Raw genomic sequence first — 21,476 nt, forward strand, 5'->3', positions numbered from 1 at the left:
TCTGCTGTATAAGTGCTTTATAAGGCATTTGAGCTAACTGCATTAAACACTGTGTAAAAGAGCAATGGTGGAGACTTGTGGCCATCTAGCTGTTTTGAACTAAAACTACCATCATCCTCAATGAATTGGGTAATCAGATGGTCCATGTTGAAACAACACCACTATGCAAGACTATGAATGCAAAAGTTTAATGCTATTATTTCTAGATGCATTTTTGAGGATACAGGGGTAAAATTACAGTTCTTCTATTTCTTAAGCGATTCTAAGAAAAATATATATAACAGACCAAATGTAAAGTAGAAATAACATACTTGAGATCAGCTGTATAAAAAGAAATTAATCCTAAATTATTATTTTAAAATAATTTGATTCTTCTATTGGAATAGGAGCTGCCATATAGTAATGGTGTATATAGCATGTATAATTATATTATATATTGTATATATTAAAGTACATATATATTATATTGTATAGTTACCATGCACTTACCTTGCTCTTTATGATGAACTGAAAAATAGGTTGGCCAATGCTGGACCGTTAGAGGTCTAGTAATGTAAAAATGCTACAGAAAGGCTAGAATGTTGAACTGGGAGAAGTGCAGCATGCTACCATACACTGGCAAGGGAGTGCTCTGCCATGTTGAGGTATAAAAGATTAGGTTTAGGTTGGTCTAGTACTATGGCAGACACATTGATCTGATACCTGACTCTTTTTGGGGACATCTCAATCAAACACTAGCTTATCTTAATGAAAGGAAGAATCTTATGAAAGATTCATATGGAAGCCTGGGTTTAATAATTATGTCTAGTAGTCCTACTGGTAGGGGATATAAATGCCCCTATGCATAGGTGCATTGGATTCTAACAAGATAAACTATGGGGTTTCCTCTTATTGCCATGACTGGACACTGCTAAGGGGCCCAAGTCTAAGGGGCTGATTTACTTACCCACGAACGGGTCGAATGGAGTCCGATTGCGTTTTTTTCGTAATGATCGGTACTTTGCGATTTTTTCGTATGTTTTGCGATTTTTTCGGATTCTTTACGAATTTTTCGGATCCAATACGATTTTTGCGTAAAAACGCGAGTTTTCCTATCCATAAGAAAGTTGCGTAAAAAGTTGCGCATTTTGCGTAGCGTTAAAACTTACGCGAAAAATGCGCAACTTTTCGCGTAAGTTTTAACGCTACGCAAAATGCGCAACTTTTTACGCAACTTTCGTAATGGATACGAAAAACTCGCGTTTTTACGCAAAAATCGTATTGGTAACGAAAAATTCGTACAGAATCCGAAAAAATCGCAAAACATACGAAAAAGTCGCAAAATGTTCGTTTTCAAGTCGGAATTTTTCCAATTCGGGTCGGATTCGTGGGTTAGTAAATCAGCCCCTAAGGCTTGTTATGGTTTCTAGGTCAGGAAACTGATTATACTTTCATATGTCAGATACAGACAAGAAACTGACGGGCATCCTTTATCAGAGCAGAACAAATGCAAGCCATGCAGGTTTTACACAGAATGTAAATCAGATAGTTATGGTGGGAGCAGATGTACAGCTTTGCTGACAAATTGTTTATTGCCTGCCACATATTAATAAAACCATGTAAGCTTAAATTTTTTGTTTGTTTGTTTTATTTTTGATATACATTGACTAAAGTCCTGTGAGTGCTATCCTTTATTGCAATTGTATCTTGTTATTTTGTTTGCATTAGCACCCAGGCAGTGACCCCTTTTTAGGTGGTGTGCTACCTTTGCTGGAACTATATATATATATATTTCTTTGTGGCAAGATTACCCCTCACTGTGTAGTTCCGATCTCTGATCACAATATAGCATCATTTGGAACAGTGAAGCAGGCAACTGATGCCAGGAGTACTTCAGTATCCTACAGCTCTTACATTCTGAGCCAGCTGGATAACCATACAAGGAGCTGGAATTAGTCACCTGGTCACTGGATGCTTTAAAATATTAAATAATTAATTACAAGTTTAGAGATGCCATTACTCATTTTCGCTTAAAATTAGATAACAATTCCAGTTGAGATCTGCAAAAAGAAAAACAAAAAGAAACCTTTTGTAAAGGTGAGTTTGGTAGCAGTGTGTTGAAAAAAGCAGAATACTGAAATTAATTTATATTAAAAATGGCAACTATATATATATATATATATATATATATATATATATATATGTATATATATATTGTTATGTTGTGTTTAGAAAACACATTTGTCTTGCCTAAGGTGGGACATTAGCCCTGCGGGACTAGTCGCTTGTTTGGTCTCTACATAAAGAACAATATGAATCTCCAGTACCTAAACCAACGATACTACTTCGAATCACATATCGCTTCTAAACGCTCCAAGACCCTTTTTTGAGTGATTTTACAAAGAAAGCATTGTCATTCAAAACTATTGGAATTGCTTAAAGAAAAACCCATTGGGTGGGAAGTCGCTGCAATTGTTTGCAAATTTCCCCATTAGAAATGCTAGAGAATGTGACACTCACTTGTGGGAAACAGAATCGCTTTGTTGTTGAAATCTCTAGCAATTGCTTATTAGGAAAATTGAACAATTAGTCACTGGAACTCGCTTTTTAAAAATCGCAGAGACATTAGCCTAAAAATGAACAGGAAAGTGTGCATTTCAGGTGCAGGATATAGACTGATATAGACCAAGGGGCCTGTGACTGTGCCTGGAACAAGGCAATGGTGCCTGGAGAAGGCAGAGAAGCTGACTTGGAAGTAGGCTGTGTGAACCTGGCTTTTAGAGAGGAGTTATCTCTGAACTGCGAGTAAGATGGTGCTAACCTTGTGGTGGTCTGGGAAAGGCCCTTGGGTAATCAGGAAGATTGCCATCTCTTGTTATGATTCCATATGAAGACAAATACCTTGTTAATGTTTTTGAGTGAACAATTAAAGCCAAAGCATTGTTTTTCCTGCATTGTTGGTGTCACTGTCTCATTCTTTGCATACAAAACCCATTTACCTTCCAAGTCTTGGATTTAGGGAGCAAAGCCTGGGTTCATTTTCCACTCTTAATTAGATAAGATATTTACAGGCAACATAATGAGGGAAGGAAGTCTGCTTTAGTACTAGATCCCCTGTGGTCACCAATGAGCAGGCAGCATGTTCTGGAGTGCACATGTTATTGCATTTTCCCTTTAGCACATGCAGTGAAATTAAATTGCAAACCTTACAGGACAGGGACTCTGTGGTCATAAAACGTTGATACAAATATATTTATGTGTTACTGTGACTGCTACAGTAAATTTAGACAGCTGGCCCAACATTCAATTATAATAATAAAATTACCCAGTCTTCCCTCAAAAGCTGTTGCTAAAGAGAAATTCTACACAAAGTGCCAGGAATCCAATGTATGTACAACATGAAATTGTAGAGAGTTCCAGTTGCCACGCCTACACCCCAAGAACAGTATTTCCAGGAATCCCCACCACAGCACCCAAGGGATTCCTGGGAAAACTGGACCTTGAGGAATAGGTCACATATGACTGTGAGCATTTGTGGATGTCGAAGAGGCAACGATATCTTGCCCTGAAAAGCATTACCTGCATTTGGATAAAGTGGCATAATTGTAATACACAAGGAAACACTGCTCTTTCATTTGTCCTTTCAATTTCAGGGGAAGACAGAAAGCTATAGTACCCAAAAACTAGCATTAATGTTCCCTCAAGACATGCTCATGCACCCAGGTTATGACACAGTACAAAGATTGTCTTATGGAGCACAATTAAAATGTTATATACACAAATAATGTGGCAATTGTCAAGATTTTTGTGCATCCAGACTATACAATATTAGTGGAAACATTACTCTAGGTCAGTTGCTCTGGATTGCTGGTCCAGGCCCAGCCATTATGGATTGCTCTCCCATATCTTTCAGGTCACTGGAAAGTGTTACAGAAAGTTTTATGCAAAGAGGTCCATGCGCATGTCTTATCTAATACTAGTTGTGTATCAAAACCTATGGCTTTTAGATACATTGTGAGAATTTTGGTAGAAGTTAAATGTGTTCAATTATCTAACCTAAAGGCGACTACTGCAAGACTGGCAATACACATGAATCGACAGTTGTTTAATTGACATGCAACAGAACTGCTAATCTGTCAAAACGCACCCCTGAGCTGACATATATGCCCAATGTTCACACAGTATGGTTGAAATCAGCCAGACTTTCTGACCAAATCTGGGCATGTGTGGGCAGCTTTACTCTGTTGCATTTCCTTATGCTGATGAAAAGCCTCTGTATCTCACATTTCATTACATTTTAGCCTAGTATGTATTTGCACATAGCTTGTCCTGCTGCCATCTTGGAGATGTTTCTGACTACTGATTCCGGTCCTCTTCTGAGTTGCTGTGTTATTCCCCCTTCCCGAGCTACAGTGCTTCATCTCAGACTCACAACTGACCAGAGATGCAGCACTGCACCTTGGGCTGGGAGACAGTGGGTGTCTGCCGTTAGGTCCATCTGTATCATCATCAGCAAAGAAGATAATGAAGTCTTGAACACAGAATATAACAAACCAGATAATACAAGTAACATTGTACATCTAGAGTTACTTTAGGTCAGCTTAATGGAATTAAAAGCTGCCTCTATGTGTATTTGCTAGAAATTTTTCATATGGTCTAAGGAAAAAATCCAACAACAAAACCAGTCATTTGTAAGGATAATTAAACCCTAAAGTGCTCAACCTGACCCAGTCAAGCTGCAAATTGTGCAAATTCAAATTCCTCCATAGCTGATTTATTTGGCGTGGGGTGCTAATTGTGAGGAAAAGCGGCTGCTTTTTGTGACAGCCCTTGTATACACAAGTGTGCTCGCAATTTCCTCTGCTTCCAGCTGTTATTTGGAAGTTTGGACAAAAACATTAGAGAACCCTTCACAAGTATAGGAAAAATAACTCCACGCAGGCCCTCCGCCTCTCACCTGCTCTCCCTTATGTCTCACATGTTGCCTTGCTGCTTTCTGGGATAGATCTTCTTCACTGGGGCACGGAAAATGTTGGGCTGGTAACTCCATCACAGTAGGGAGGAACGCCCTGCAAGAAAAAAATATGGGGCTCATGTATACTTATGGTTCATGTAATTGAAAATGCAAAACAAATACAAATGGGACACCATGGAAGTCTGTTATATACTCGCACAAGTAATGGAAAAGTGACTTAAGCTGGCCATACACTGAAAGATCTGCCAGGTCTGGCTGATTTTCTGCCAGATATTGGTCAGGTATGCCCATCGGAGGGCCCCATACACAGGTTGATAACCTTTTATAAGCCTGTGTATGGCCAACTTAACAACTTTTTCCACACTCACTGCCCAGGGCACTCAGTGACCATTTGGCAATGAGATAATACTGTACAAGCCCCCATTTAAATGTGTTGGCCAATATATATATATATATATCAGGACTCCTATGTATAATAGGATATGCATAATGTATAATATATATAATATATATATATATATATCAGGACTCCTATGTTTTAACATTGTTTAAAACTTTGCTGCAAACAAAAACTGTTTCCACTACCTAGCCAGTTAAAAAATAGTATGTGGATTTTAGATAATTTAAAAGGAAAAATACTAGATCACTGAAAAAAAAAATCTCACTAAGAGCCTGAGAACACATACTTATAAACTGATATACTTGTCACAGGAAGGGCTCATATTTGTTTCATTGCTGAAATGTTCCAGATTGAACTATGCTTTGAAATATCTCAGCTATGTCCATTTCTGTGGGAGAGGTTAGCAAATGTTGCTTTCTGATTTATAATGTGTTAATTTTTGACCCCTATACAATGTTGTGCCATTAACGGCTGTGAGCACATTTGGCAATACTCTCCTTCCATTTGTTTGTCATTGAGATGCACTAAAATAGGCTCTTGGGATAGCTTCCCCTCCATAATGAGATGGACCTTTCAGACTGTCAGTACTGTGATGTGTTTTGTCTCGGACAAATATGAGCTAGTACAGTTGTAAAATGAGATTTACAGGAGCCACTGGCATTGGATGTGCTCAGTTAACAGGCTTTCCAGGCATTGCGGAATTAACTGTATTATGACTGCCATTCTATGGCTGGTATTCATCGGAGGTGATCAGGTTGCGTTATTTACTAGTACCTGCTGGCATATGGAAAACTTCCAGCACGTGTCCCAGCAAGAGTGGCTTCCTGAACTATGAACACTGCTTTATTTTTGAGAAGGAGTAGTTGTGGATTTTTTTTTTTAATTTTGATGTTTTTGAATGAACAGATGGGAAACAGCTGAGTTGTCATTTAACATGTGGAATAAATATCTCCATCAAGTACAGTTATTATCTCTGCACCCAAGGATCTGCTTTTATACTGTGCAGGCCTGTAATGGTCTGTAATTTCTGTATAAATGTGGCTAGATATAAATCACTAACCTAAGGAATAATATACCCTAACATGTATAATTAGGTAGTCAGTATGTGCCGGATTTGCTTTTTCGTTCCACCAGAGCTTCAGAATGTTTGAGTATGCATTTGGCACACACATCCCTTGAACTATTATGCACCTCAGGCAGAGCACAAAAACCTGCATGTACACAGTATTGTGTTTATTGGGCTACAAGTAGGGAAGTCCTACACTGGCTTTTGCCATAAAGCAACGTGACCACCTAAACTCAGCACTCCTGCAAGGGCCAGTAGCCTCCCACAAATGAATATAGAATATATGTAAAATGAAGAGATTTTTGTAGCCCCGACAAGTAGCTGGCTACAAGCAGCTTTGTGTGTCATAGCCTTAAGGGCTGACATACAGTGATACCTGTAGCCAGATACTTGTCATGGCTACAAAAAGCCAGAAAATACTTTGCCATCGACAATACTAAGAATTGTCTCTGCTAAAACACACGTAGAGACAGTTATCAGAACTGTCAATTTTATAGCGTATTGTTTACCGCAAGTGACTAAAAAATACACAAATTTTCCCTATTTTAAGCAGTTAGGGAGCTACTTAACATACAGAGCCCCAAATCTGTGCAAAGTTTTTAAAATCTCCACTCACTGAAACATGGACAGCTACTTACAAGCTAAGGTGCTTAGTTATTATTACCAGTCAGGTGATAGCCCACCATATCCAGCATGTTGGGTTTACAGTTCTGCTGTAGACAAAATGATTTTTTCCTGCTGTCTGGGATTGATGTACATCAGACTGATTGGTGCTCTTGTGTGGGTGGCCAATATGCCTGTATTGTGTTCAAAATATATAAGATTTGTGGTTATATCTATAAGCAACGCATGTGGCCCAGCAGCCCTTGCTTGGGCCCCTCGGCCATACTTTGGAGAAAGTTACCTCAGCATGACCCCACTGTAGCCTGAGCAAGGTCAGCGAGGGGTAAGATAATAGTGGGCCTAGGAGTGAAACAAACATCTGCTCACAAGCAATTCATATTTGGCAAGGATTTGGGAGGCACAATGTGAGCAGGAAATGGTTTAGCAGGCTAGAGTCACAGCTCTTTGTAGTTATGACCTTTGTGACTGTTTGTGTATGAAAGGATTGTACCAATATGAGCTAATATAAAATTCCTCAGAGCTCCTGAAGCTCCAGCCATGCTGTGGCACTGTGTGTAAATTAGGAATAGTTAAAAGAAGGAAAAAAAGAAGGAAAAAAAATACTCTTGTGAGTGGTGTATTCCGCCATACCTGTCACCCAACATGAACATCACAAGATATTATTCTACCTTAAATGGCTTTAGCCTGGCACACAGACAGCAGTGACTTATTGTATACGGCAGAGTTGGACTGCGTCAGGCGTATAGATCACTATCACACTCTGCAGCTTTGCTCCCAGGCAGCCAAACTTCCAACTAAAAATAGCTTTTTTTTCCATGATCCGGACTCAGGAAAAATGTCTCTTCCTTTTATGGTCAGAGGCAGATTGCTGCGACTTCAAACAGCTCAACTCCCCACCCCCAGTCCTGCGGCAGTCAGCCAATCTGCTAGGGGCATGTACTATTTGTCTTTGTGGCTTACATTAGAATTGAAGACTTTTAGGCAAACCAAGGTGTTATTAATACTGGTTCCACTGTAAGCTAAAGCCATGATGGGCATAATACCCTTTATTATATTATTTCCATTGCTCATCCATTGACTTTACTTTCCATTTCTTCAGCTTTCAAATGTTCTAATTCAGCAAATTGTTTGCATGTAGAAAGAGTATGGAGAGGGTGGAATGGCGATGCATTATTGGGTGATATGATGGTGGCACAATGGTTAGCTTTGCTGACTAGCATTGTTATTGGTATTCTGAACTGCTTTAAATACATTGCATGATTTCTGTAGGTTTGCTCCAATGTGGGTGTCTGTGGTAGCAAAAAAAGCAGGGACCCGTGGGAAGAAATGCAAGTTTAGCTTGTGAGTTTTTCATTTTCATGGAATATCCTCAAAGCTAATGCTCATAAGGATTCCTGCTGTTTTGTATAGAAATAAGGAGAATTACTTGCATGGGGAATGGCTATGCATGCACCTTTTGGCAATGATAGTGGCACACCATGAATCTAAGTTTTTTTCTTGTAGGATAATGTGGCACCCCAGTTTAATATGTTTAACTAGCCATCTACCTATAGCCATATGGCAATATCCAAGGCCGGAGCAAGTGCCAGCTGCCAATGAAGAAGTGGTAGGGGCCCAGAGTTGGGGCAAAACATTTCAGATAAATCTGGATGGGATGTCCAATGTGCAACCCTGCAGCTCAACAGAATCTGGAGAACACAAGAACTTATACACAAGATAATATATCTTATAGTTTGAACTACTTTTTTCCCTTGCTAAGGAGTCTTTTTGATATTAGGGATGCAGACCAATTTCTACCAGGCCAAAACTGTGGCTCTGCAGCTTACTGGAATACAGCTCCCAGTATACCTTGGCAGCCAGAATGCTCTGTAGCTGTGTTATAGGTTAGCTTGTTTGTATATGCATTTGTTTTCCCTGCAGCATTGAGCCTAAGGATTCCCAGACTGAGTACTGGCCTGTCACGAAATGGTTGATTGTTGCAGGAAGTGGGGAGCGTGTGAGTTGCTGCTCTGTTTATGTTTAACATTCTTGATTGTATGAAAACAACTGGATAGTCATGTGGGGGGGGGGGGGTCAGGGAGCATGTGAAAGGCACACTCCATTTGTAGCGGAATGAAACAGTGACCAGTGACATCCAAATGGGACAGCAATGAGGAACTGGGGTTCCAAAAAGAGCCCTGTTATTCCTTCCTGGCAGTACAGAGCAACCTGCAGGCTGTGTAATGAGGCCTCTCTCCTTGCAATGTGATATTCAGAGTCTTTTGTGGCCCCACATTGTTAGCAGCACTATATAGAAAAGCAATTGTTTGCAGTACGAATGTAACAGAACCACATTATGCACCTTTAATGCATTATCAGCCTACATGTTAAGACAGCTACAACATATTCTGCATCACTTTAGAAAGAATATACAGCATCTCCTGTTCCAGCAGAGCTTACAATTTAAGGTTCTTATCACACACACTATGGTCCAATTAACAGTGAGGGAGGAAACCCACTCATATACAGGGAGAACATACAACTTGCAGATAGTGTCCTGGCTGGAATCAAACTAAAAACCCCAGTGCTGCCCGATAGCAATGCTACTTACTGTGCCACTTTCTGGGGCTATCGGTACTGTGTGACTTCTTCCACCAGCTGTTTATGCTGAGATTTTATGTTAAACAACAACTGAAGAAACACAGTTTGGGTGTTTGAGTAAATTGTGAGCTGTATGGGCAAAAGGCTTCCTTCTGTGTCTCTTAGCACACTGCACTAATTACAGATTTCTGACCATTTATATTTATTTAGTGCAATGTTTGTCTTCCTGTTTGTACTTTTACTGTATTATAAAAACGTACAGTGCTGCATATACAAGTAGTTCTATATAAATGAAGAGCACACACAGGGTATATTGTTCTACATGGGAAAGCTTTCAGCCCTACATCTGTATAAGGAATAAAAGAGATAAAGATAAGAAGATATCCCTATATTAAAGTTACTATACATTCTCCGAAGAACTGTGGAGAACAACCCATGCCTTCCTGTCTGGGAAGTAATTAGGCTTAAAGGGAAGCTGCTAAATGGTTTCAGACTGCACTTAGTAGCTAGTAGAGAACATTTAGGTGCAACACCACTCTCTCATTTTTATATAAACAACCTGTATGCTTATCCATGAGCCCTTGCGTAAATGCAGGGATGGAATTCCATTTCCAGCACCCTGCTACTGGCTTCTGGATATATACCCATGGGCATTGGTTGGTACACATGGGCTCTGGTTCAAAACTGCATTGTTTTTGCTTGTTCTATCATCCCTAGTTAATATGCATAATAAGTCCTCCTATCAGGACTGTGTTTGCCAGTCTCAAGCATTGCTCTGCAGTCCTCTGTGTTTTATGATCCTATTCATCGCATTACATCTTGCTTGCCTTTTGGCTCCCCATTTTGTTCTAGTGTTTGTATCATTCACCCACAAGCATCCTACACTATTGCAAGTAAATGTGTGCTTATGGTAGTGCTGGAATATACTTAGCATTGTTTTCACTGAAGCCATAAAGCTGTCTGTCAGGAATGATTGCATAACTGTTTTTTCCTGATCTTCAGCTCCAGTTGCACAATGGACTCATACTTGGCTTTATAAGCAGGAGATTATGAACTGCGTAGTCTGATCCCCAAGACTATCTTGCAATGTATCTTCTGTGATGTGTAGAAAGCAACTGGGCAGTAGAAGCTAGATTTATCACCATGGTGGAAAATTCTTTCACATCCATTATTTAACTACTAAGGAAGGGAAGTCAAGCTTTCAGTCTCCCAGCTGTTGGCAACTACATTTCCCAGCATGCCCAGCCAGAGGCTGAATGGTTGACCCTCCTGGGTGATGTCTTTTGAGGATTCTGTATTTGGCAGACTCTGCTACAGGGACTATTTTAGTTGAATGACATATGGAAAAATACACATGTATTTAGAATGAAAGAAAAGGATTTGTGTGCCAAATACAGAGCTTTTCTTACTGTCTAGCACATCAACTTGCTGATATTCTAGCTCCAGTAACACCTGCTATTATCACTAGAAAACTGAATTATCATTTATGGTAAACAAAGGCTTAAAAGGCAATCTCAACTGATGTCATCCCCAGAGATTCTTGAGTTTTCTAGGCACTGATATATCTTGCAAAATCACATGATAAATCATAATTCTCTTAGCTGCACTGAATAGGCTTTGTGTGATTGTGCCATAGAGACTACATGTAAGCTTGTTTGTGACTTACTGCAACATGCTCATGAAGAATTATATCACATGACTTCATGTCATAAATTATGTGCCAAACTAGCAGCTTATTCCTACTGATTACTAATAGAAGTTATCTATGACCATTCGTTTTTTCCCTTGAAAAGCTAAAGCAAGTCACCATACCTGATTTTACCCTAATGACATACAATATATAAAAAATGTGACACCTCAAGCAGGTGGATTAGCTCACAAGTGACTCAATGGAATCTGGGTGACCATGCCCCAGACCTCCCAGGCACTCACAGATCCCATGGGCAGGCCAAGTAGAGAAAACAGCAGAGACTGGCCAAAGTAGCTGGCCACCATGCCTCCCCCCACAAACACGTGCGTGTGTGGCAGAGGTACACGCAAGTGCATTGACATTGCAGATGGAGGGGGGAGTGTGGTGAAAAGCAACGCCATGGGTAAGTGATCCCAGACATGGGGTAGGCAGAAGAGCTACCAGCCTAGCGCCCCCCTTCCCCTCACTGTTGCGCCCTAGGCAGGTGCCTCTTCTGTCTACCCCTAGTTCCGGCAATGGAAAACGGCAAACTTTATTTAAGCAAATATAAAGCTATGATTGAATTTTAGTCTTATGTTTGCTCGTATAAAGTTTGATCTTTCCTTTACATGGCCTGTCTATGAGATCTGTGAGTGCCTGCTACTTAAACTACCAAAAGGGATGGTTTAACTGTACAAAACATATAATTTTAGTACACCACGTAAAAAGACAGTTACAGTTTTTTATTTCCCACTTTTCTAGGTTTTAAAAATAAAATTGATTCTTTATTTTCAATCTCATGTTTTTAAGTGCCAGATGAGTAAAGTTGGTCGCTCTATAAACTGTTACAAGATTCATGCTTTAGTTGGTACATTTTGTAGCAGTGGCAGAAGCTTCAGTTCCTACTGAGCATGCTCCCTGTGCTCCACTGCACCCTGTAACAGAGCCACAGTTCTAAATGGTTGATCAGATCTCAGAAGCAGAATTGCAGCTCCTACTGAGCATACATGTTTTAATTAATTCTTTAACAGAGAAAACAATCCATTAGTTATTGGCATTGCTCTAATGCAGCTAAAAATGCACCAACTAATGTAAAATGAAATATTCATTGTTTTTATTCCAAAATGTAGTAAACAGAAAGCAAGTGAAAAATATTGATATTTATGGTATACTTTTTTAATTTGTTTTGTAAAGATGAATTACCCCTTTAATACTAGTGGGGGCACCAGTTATATTTTGTTAGCAAAAGATCCCCCATCAGTGTTGGCACACACCCTGTGTTCTCATGCCTTTATAAGGTCTTGGTAAGTCTTAGTGACTTGTAATATTTTAGAGTGGGGGGGGGGGAGAAATGAATTCTTAATATTACAGTTACTCTCAAGCAAGAGTAAATGGATTAAAACTTCACAGATGAATGTGCAGCTGTGAGCAAGTGTGAGGAAAAGCAAGTTAACTGTGCCTGACTTAGGGCCATCAGCATTTGTGTGACTGTCTCTAGCGATACACTTTTACTTTCTTCTTGCCTTTATCAGTAAAAAATTCATACGTGCCAAATTTCCGCTTGCTATAACCTATGAAACCGCACATTAAGAATATTTCATAAGTCTCTCTTTAAAGAGGAATCTTGCCATGTATGGTTATACAGTACAGTGCTGGGAATGAGACAGATTGGTAGGCCAAATCTTCCCCAGGCATTTAATGTGCTGCCTTTTCATTGGTTCGGCTCGGTGTAGAATGTATTCCATCAGTTCCAAGAAGTACATTCAGTGTGTAATGAAGTGTTTGTGTAGTCAACTGAGTGCATTTATATCATTCTTTCATAATGCGAGTTAAACCATTTTAGTACTTTTCTTATCCCCCTGCAGACAGATACACCATATAGTGTTTTATTTAAAGCTGCATTGTTTACAGACTAAGGAGGGTTTGTCTTTCATTTACTTAGGCAATGCTATATGCATTGTGTGCATTCCTTTTCAGAGTATTTATATCCATCTGTATTAATGGTAACCTAGCTGCCTTGTGGTATGCCCTCGGCATAGGGATTATTTGTAGGCTACAATTAAGTAACATCATCAAGTGGGCATTTCTAGATACTCTGTTGAATGTTTATGGATGTCAAGCACTATGGCAGCACCACCACATTTGTATAAATCAGGGCCAGAACTAGGAGTAAGCAGGAGAGGCACGTTCCTAGGGCGCAGTGGTGGGGGGTGCTAGGCATGTACCTTTTCTTTCACCTACTCCTAGTGCCCCTGTGCCGAGGAGGGGGGGAAGTTGCTCTCTGGGGCAGACAAAGTTGCCTTCCGTGCCTGGCTTGGCCTGCCACTGGTATATATGAATATTACTAAGGAAATTTGTTCTGTGCACATAACTGGTATAGGATCTCTTATCAAGAAACCTGCTATCCAGAAAGTTCAAAATTATGGGTTGGTCATCTCCCACAGATTCTATTTTAATCAATATTTCCATATTTTAAAAACAATTTCCTTTTTCTCTGTAATAATAAAACAGTACCTTGTACTTGATGGTGACTAAGCTGCATGAATCCATATTGGGGACAAAAAATAAAAAAATTGTTGCCATACTTACCGTAATTTTATTTTCCTACCCATCACCCATAGTAGCATCTGAACACTTGGGTGTTTGAGAGCTGAGGGGAATGCTACCTAAGTGTTTAGATGCCACAAGAGGGATGGCCAGGAAATACTATTCATCATATTTAATGTTCAAATGATTTTAAAGTATGGAAATCCAGATTATGGAAAGTCTCCTTATTTGGAAAACCCTAGGTTCCATGCATTCTGGATAACAAGTTTTTTTAGGAGAAAATAAATACCTGAAATAAACACCTTTTTGTGACTCTTTCACAGTTGGCAAGGGCCTGTTGTTTGTGTGGGAAATCAGATCATCTAAATGAATAGCTAGTGTACTTAGGACAACAGAGTGTCATATACAGTATGGGGGAAAAGTAGTAAAAGTCTTTAACAGAATACAACATGCAAAAACATGCAGTGTAATACACCTACTTAGAGAGTTATTACACTGAGAATAGTAACTGTGCTTAAGGCATTTTTAAGACCTGTCTGAAAGTGGAATAAACCTTACACAAAAGAAGAATTGTTGGCATTGTGTATATTTTCTCCTCTGACGACCTTTCCCTGGGAGTCTCAGTTGTGCTTGGTATAGCCGGTTATTGCTTTGGCTTCATTCACTCACCTTGGCTCTGTAATGCTGGTTGAAATCACCTGAATCATATTGGTATGCAATAGCATAACTATGGGGGCACAGACCCTGTAACTGCCAGGGACCATGTGCTATGTGTATGATATCTACAGTGTAGTACCCCAAAACCCTACACAAGTATTTGTCAGTGCACTTTTTTATTCATGGCTGCTAAACAGCACAACACTAGTGTGAACTTTATATGGAATAGCAAATCTTGATAAATAGTCACATTTTAGTATGTTTTATAATGTCCTATTCCTAGCAACTTTGCAATTGGTCTTCATGATTTATGTAGTTTTCTATTTTTTCTATCTTTCCTCTTCTACATCTTTTCAGCTTTCCAACTGGGGTCACTGACCCCAGGCAAAAAACTACTGCTATGTAAGCTTAGGATTTTATTATTATTGTTACGTCTTATTTTCTATTCAATTCCGCTCTCATATTACAGCCTGCCTGGTTGCTAAGGTAAACAAGACCCTAGCAACTAGATAGCTGCTGACATTTCTACTGAGTATCCTAAAAAACAATAACAAAAATAAAAAACAATTGTAAATTGTTTCAGAATGTCAATGATTATGTCATACTTAAAGTTAATTTCAGGTTGAACAACACCTTTAAAGGGGATATCCACCCATTTTTGCATAATGAAGGAAAATGTAATTTTAACCAACTTTCCAATACACGTTAATTACATAAAACTGGTTTTGAAATTGTTTGTGAGTGTAATTGACATTGAGAGCAGTGCTTGTTTATTTCTTTATTTTCTGGTTCTGACTCCTGAAACAATGTAGCAGAAGTCAGTTGTCCTCCAGTTCTGTTAATCAGATGGCTTTAGGAGTCAGAACCAGAAGTACAGGGGATATTAACAGAAAGACAAATGCTGCTTCCAAAAGCAATTGCATTTACAACTAACTTTAAAACCGCTGAAAATGTGCAATTAATATACATTTAAAAGCTGTTTAAAATATAATTTTACTTCATTATAATATAGTTAAAAATTATCCTGATAGTAGAGATTATATTTAACATATTTGTATGTTTGTCATGCTGCTAATTTTAGTTTATTATACAATACAGACTTACAAAACACAAATGCCACTAATATGCACAAATCCTATAAACCTCTGTACAAACCCGTGCCCCATTGCCAGAAGGATTGGAGCGAATCATCTAAAGCATGAAGGGAAATCTCTAAACCCACTAGTCATAGCCTGAGCATGGCAGAAAGCGCCTCAGGGCTTTTCCAGTGGTTAGAGGGGCCACATCTGGCTCAGTGTTCCGCTGCCAAAGCCTTTCCCACTCTGACAGGAAGTAGCTGTGAGGTTTGGCAGAACTACCAGGCCACACTCACTCTGAGAGACTACACTCGTGCTGAGCAACGCTCACTTGTTACTCTCTCTACTGAGAAGTACAATCTCCAGAATTTCATAATAAGCAAGTCAGGAAATGAATTCTGGACTCTTGTTCCAATGGCGCCCCCCTCCTACATTAACTGTACCCTTTGTCAGCCAGAACAGTACATGCATTTTACACTGGGATTTCATAACTTAAATCTATTAAATCAATGTGAATGAAATCTCTGCCAGCCATTATAGGGGAAGTTTTCTTTACAAACATGTTTAAGTGAGATACAGATGTTGTGATGTAGATATAATTTAATATTTCTTAAACTTGTATGAACTATATGTGGTTGAATTGCAAATCTTTGGTTCTGACTGATTCTTTATTGAAGGATGCTGGTGATTGCATTCTACCAACAATCGGGGGAATCAAGGTTTAAAAAAAAATATTGATCTAAAAAAGAGCATTCCTATGTTTTCAAGATTTTCTTATCTGTTCTGTTTCATTGTTCTGCAGCTCCCTATCTATCTATCTATCTATCTATCTATCTATCTGTCTCTCCGTCTATCCGTCCATTGTCCATCTGTGTATCTATCTACCAATCTGTCTCTCTGTCCAACCGTCCACTATTTATCTATCTGTCTGTCTCTCCGTCCATCAGTCCACTATCTATCTTTCTATCTTTCTTCCCTGTTAGAATAATTTTGCATTAAAATGCCCATGACTGCTTGCATGATAATGCATTGGGGAATATAGTACTGATTATTCTTTTCTAACCCACAGAGCTAACATGGTGTTTTAAAGCTCCCCAAACACCACTTAGGAATTCTAGGGCACATGGCAAGTTATGATATTAAGCATGGCTCTTATAAGAAAAAGTTATATGCCTCAAATATATACCATTGCCTTTCTCTAAGGTGTTTTGGACTCTAAAATTCAAATTTATTGTGCTTAAAACCTGCAGATATAAACAAAGGGTTTGAAGCATTCCAGACAGCTGGAAATGAAGGGCCGTGCCGGTCCTGGCTTTTGGAACAGAAAGCGTCTAGACTATGCATGGCAAAGATGAGAGAAGATGGTTTTGTCTGTGTAGGAAGAGAAAGAGAGCGAGACAGGGAGAAACACATAAGAATGAGAACCTGGAGATATTAATATGGAAAACAGAAGGCAGAAATCTGATAGCAGAAGGTAGGCCTCAGGGAGGAATGGCATGACATAATCTTATAACATATTGCTCATATGCACTGATAACAGCAAACACATTGCAGTCGCTGAACTTCTTAGGCACAAACTGCTGCAGATGCATAGGCAGCAAATAATGAGATAATAAAGATTTACACGGGAGTAGCGTTCTTAAAGGTGCTTTAAAACATTTTTACATTTTAAAATATCTGAGTATTTTACTCATTTGATTACCTGCATTGTGTATGGCTAAAGTATATGACAGAATGGAGTGTATAAGAGAGAGGGTGTTATTTCATGCTTACTAAGCCATCATCACATTCAACAGACATGATGTGCACTATAATATGTTTCTTGTTGGTAGTGCTGGAGGGTAAGGTAATGGCGCGTATGGATAACTTACGTGGTTAACAAGAAAAGAACAGAGCACTTACCCGTTGTCCAGAGAGAATTTTCATACCAGGAGCAAACTTGGGGCCACACATTTAACCCTTGACTGAAGAGAAGAGCAGAGAGGGACTCTTGCCTTGGATAAGCACTTCCTTTAGTATGTGCAGCTTCTGTGACAAGGGGCTTCCCTGCTACCATCTGGGAGGAAAGACCTTTTTTCTTTTACCTTATATGAGCTGGAGGGAAGAGAGACCAGCCTGTTATAAGGCACATCTGTCAGGCATGGTGGGACGCCATTGGCTAGGGGTACAGTCACGTGACACCCCCTCCTTTCCTTGCCTTGACCTGTGACAGTTTAGGAGGTTTTCTGTTTTACCCACTAAGGACTGACTGTTTGACAATTTTCATATTTCTTCTAAATTTGGAGTTTTCAGACAATGCTAGGAGGCTTGGCTGAGATGCCAAGAACCATGTGGGAATCATTAAGAGTGGGAGAAGGGGGGGAGGCTGAGCAGAGGAGGGACAAAACTCAGAGAAACAGAGTGAGACTAGTCATTCTGCCATTACATTGTCTGGGAACTCTAAGGCAGCACCCTCACAGGGTCCTAGCACTGTTAACCCTTTCACTTCTACCCCCTAACTGCACATTTTGATGATTTCCTGTTTATTTTCCAAGGGAGTGTGGGAATCTGCTCTTAGTGTGCTTGAGAAAAAGGCACGGGGGCTGCATCAAAACAAGGCCCTTTCCCCCCATCCTTCATCTTAAATAAAAATAGATTCAGATCCCCAAGGGGATTCATTCTCCTCAAATCTCTCCCTATAACCTTGAGGCCTAAGACCTTGAGGCCATTGCAGTACAAAGTAAAGGGGGATTCTTCTTCAGTACTGACAGTTTTCCCAGCAGTCTGTCATTTGGTAGAATCTGCATGTGCTCCATGTCAGTGCATTTCAGATAAGGACATTTATTTCTGTCTATTGATGTTGGAACAGCCCTGTGCGTCTTCTATTTATTGGGCTTCCAGCCTACCCTTGTTGCCATTAGAATGACGTCAAATACAGTGATCTGGAATGTGTTGTCTTCTCATAATTATTTCCAAGTCCTGTTACAGCAATACAATGTATATGACATAATGCAATTGTTATACTGCTTTCTTTCTCTAATGGCTTGTCAGCAGGGAAACCTCGATTCCCCACAAATAGCTTTGTTCTAGGGTGGAACGCAATGACAAAATTGTACCACCAATGTTGTTTCTGAAAATATACCATAACTAACTGTAAGAATACAAATGTAATATATTCTCACATATTATTTACACTATATATTTGCGCTCTGATGGCCAGCCTACTAATTTATAAATACTAAATGCGGCTTATGGTATTTTAGCAAGGAATAGCTCAGTGGGCAAGGCAGTGTGCTGTAGCATTGACCTCCCAGTCCATTGTCCTAAGAAATAACATTATATTGTTCTACCCCCTTCTCACCCCCTTATTCACAAAAGTTCTCCTCCTCCTCCTCCTCCTCCTGCTCAGTGCAGGTGTTCCTTGTCAGCTACATACAGATTTAGACAGGAAGCAGAAAAAGGTGACGCTTCCATAAGAGGTTGAAACCGGGGGTTCATAACCTCTGGGTCCCCATGCTGTTTACATTGGGTATCCATGATTAATTACCTAAAAATGTCTTTCTATAGTGGAAAATGGTAATTCATACAATGTCCATACCAGGTATTAAACCATTTTTTTTGTGTTGGGAAGTTGATTCCAGATTTAATATGTGTCCCCTTGTGTTTACTGAAAGAGCTATTACACAATTACACCCTCCATTTGCCTAAACAATTATGTACAGCTGGAGATGCCCATATATGCTCAGGTTTGGCTGGGCAGATTTGCCAATTTAGAACACACTGCACAACCATCTGTGCATTTTTGGCAAGTTACAAGCTGTTTCAACGGATAATTCTGCAATCCTTGTGGAGCAAGGACTAAAAAATTCCATTGGTTCGCAAAAGAAAAACAATTCCAATTGTTTGTGTAATATCTATCCATTCTACCTGCAGGCTGATTGGTTGGGTACAAATGGCTACTGCTTCTGTACAACTAGCAACACTTTATACATGGGCTTGAACAAAACATACTTTTAAAGCTCAATATTATCAGATCTTACATTTCTATATTCACTGGAGTGGCATTGAATAAAATATGCCCGTGTTTTTTAACGTCAAGGGATTAATGGATCTATGAAAAATATAATTACTTGATGAGCAAATCAGTGTTAAAAGATGTGATGGACTGTGCTGAAAAGTACTCACAAAGTTAAAGGAATATAGCCATCACATACAGTTAGTACACCCTTTTGTTATCATCACCATTTTATACTTTGTATGAATAAATGAAAACTGAAACTGTAAGGCCCTGCTCTCAAGAAATTATATAATTTTATATAATTTAAAGTGGCAGGGTTATTCAAGGTTACTATAATGATTGCCTATAGCAACCAACCAATAATTAGCTTCAATCAGTCTGCTACCAAAGGGAATGTCTGCATGATGTGCAATTTATCTCATTTATTTAAGCTTTTAGTTCCAGTTGTAGGAACATAGAATCTGTAGAGTTACCGTAGAAACACAATATCACCATCTTATTTTTCTCCCTGGTCCCTCTGTGAAGGACCCTCGGGGTGAGCATGAACAGTAGAGTGAAAAGCCAATCTAGAAGCAAAACACTGGCTTTTCCCTCTACTGAGAATTCACACCTGGCCCAAGGCTGCATGGAGCATCCACTAACAGAAATAAGATGGCACAGCGATGCCTATACAGTAGTACCCTGGGCCAGTGCAGTTTTTAGATTTCTTTGTATTCTAAAACCAGTATCCCTATATATATCCCTAGAATGGCCATTACCATTGGGCAGATGGATGCTATTGTTTAACTGGAATCGTTTACTTTAAGAAGGAGCTAGTTTCAGAGTTGGCCTCTTAGGTCCCACCAAAGAACCTGACATCAAGGGCCCACTCTCACAATATTTAGATGGATACAGCCCCAAATGATATAGAGATTATACAGGCTTGTGGCAGAAATAAAAAGGGTTAATGGGAGTTTACCAGACAGGGACTACTAGGGCCTTGGCCCACAAGGTGATCCTCTTATACTTGACTGACAGGCCATTGTAAGTCTGGGAGAAACAGAAGGAAGCTATTCATCAATGCACAAAAACATACAAAACAAATATGGATCCATGAGAGATAAAGCTATAACTATTTTCTAGTCTACTTTCTTCCAGTCTCACCTAAAAATAGTCTGTGGTCTGGTATTCCTTTGTTTTTTCAACATTTATTCAGCTAAGCATTACACATTGTTTTCAGGCTTATATATATATATATATATATATATATATATATAAATCCAAATGGTGTCCGCACTCCAAGGCTCAATATTCTGCGGGGTGCTAGCCAAAATTATGTCTGTATAGAAAATAATCATCTGTGGCCAGCACACCCTTCAATGTTTCATCAAAAAATGTTTTATTTTAAATTTATTGTTAAAACCAACGTTTCGGTCCTTATTAGGACCTTTCTCAAGGATAAAATCCTTGAGAAAGGTCCTAATAAGGACCGAAACGTTGGTTTTAACAATATATTTAAAAAAAAAATTTTGATGAAACATTGAAGGGTGTGCTGGCCACAGATGATTATTTTCTATATATATATATTTTTTTTTTTTTTAATTTTTTTTTTCAGATGATATTGTGCTCTTAAAGGGATAGCTTACCTTTTAATTACATTTTAATATGAGGTTGGCAGTGATATTTTAATTTACCTTTGTAACCATGCAGGGGTTTGAATGAGAGATGGACTGGAAGATGAATATTAGAAGACCTGAACAGAAGAATAATAATAAGATATCATATGTATATCTTTTGTATGTATATCTTTATTTATAAAGTGCTACTTATGTACGCAGCGCTGTACAGTAGAATACAGATAATAATAGATAAATACAAAGTATTACAATAAATACAAATAAATAAAATATATAGTTGCAATAAGATA

General features: G+C 39.1%; 1 long non-coding RNA gene and 2 other non-coding genes across 3 annotated transcripts; all 3 read right to left on the bottom strand.

Moving 5' to 3' along the window:
• Nucleotides 1-1,770: 1,770 nt before the first annotated feature.
• Nucleotides 1,771-17,820, bottom strand: LOC101733648. Its single transcript, XR_208436.4, has 3 exons — nucleotides 17,476-17,820; nucleotides 4,937-5,048; nucleotides 1,771-2,039 (listed from the first exon to the last, which is right to left on the bottom strand). It is a non-coding gene; the product is annotated as an uncharacterized LOC101733648 (long non-coding RNA).
• On the bottom strand, nucleotides 3,407-3,492 carry mir145 (microRNA mir-145). Its single transcript, NR_049683.1, has one exon. It is a non-coding gene; the product is annotated as a microRNA mir-145 (primary transcript).
• Nucleotides 4,371-4,453, bottom strand: mir143 (microRNA mir-143). The gene has a single exon (NR_049681.1). It is a non-coding gene; the product is annotated as a microRNA mir-143 (primary transcript).
• Nucleotides 17,821-21,476: the final 3,656 nt, after the last annotated feature.

Source organism: Xenopus tropicalis, chromosome 3 (assembly GCF_000004195.4).
Source record: "Xenopus tropicalis strain Nigerian chromosome 3, UCB_Xtro_10.0, whole genome shotgun sequence".
Taxonomy (NCBI): Eukaryota; Metazoa; Chordata; class Amphibia; order Anura; family Pipidae; genus Xenopus; species Xenopus tropicalis.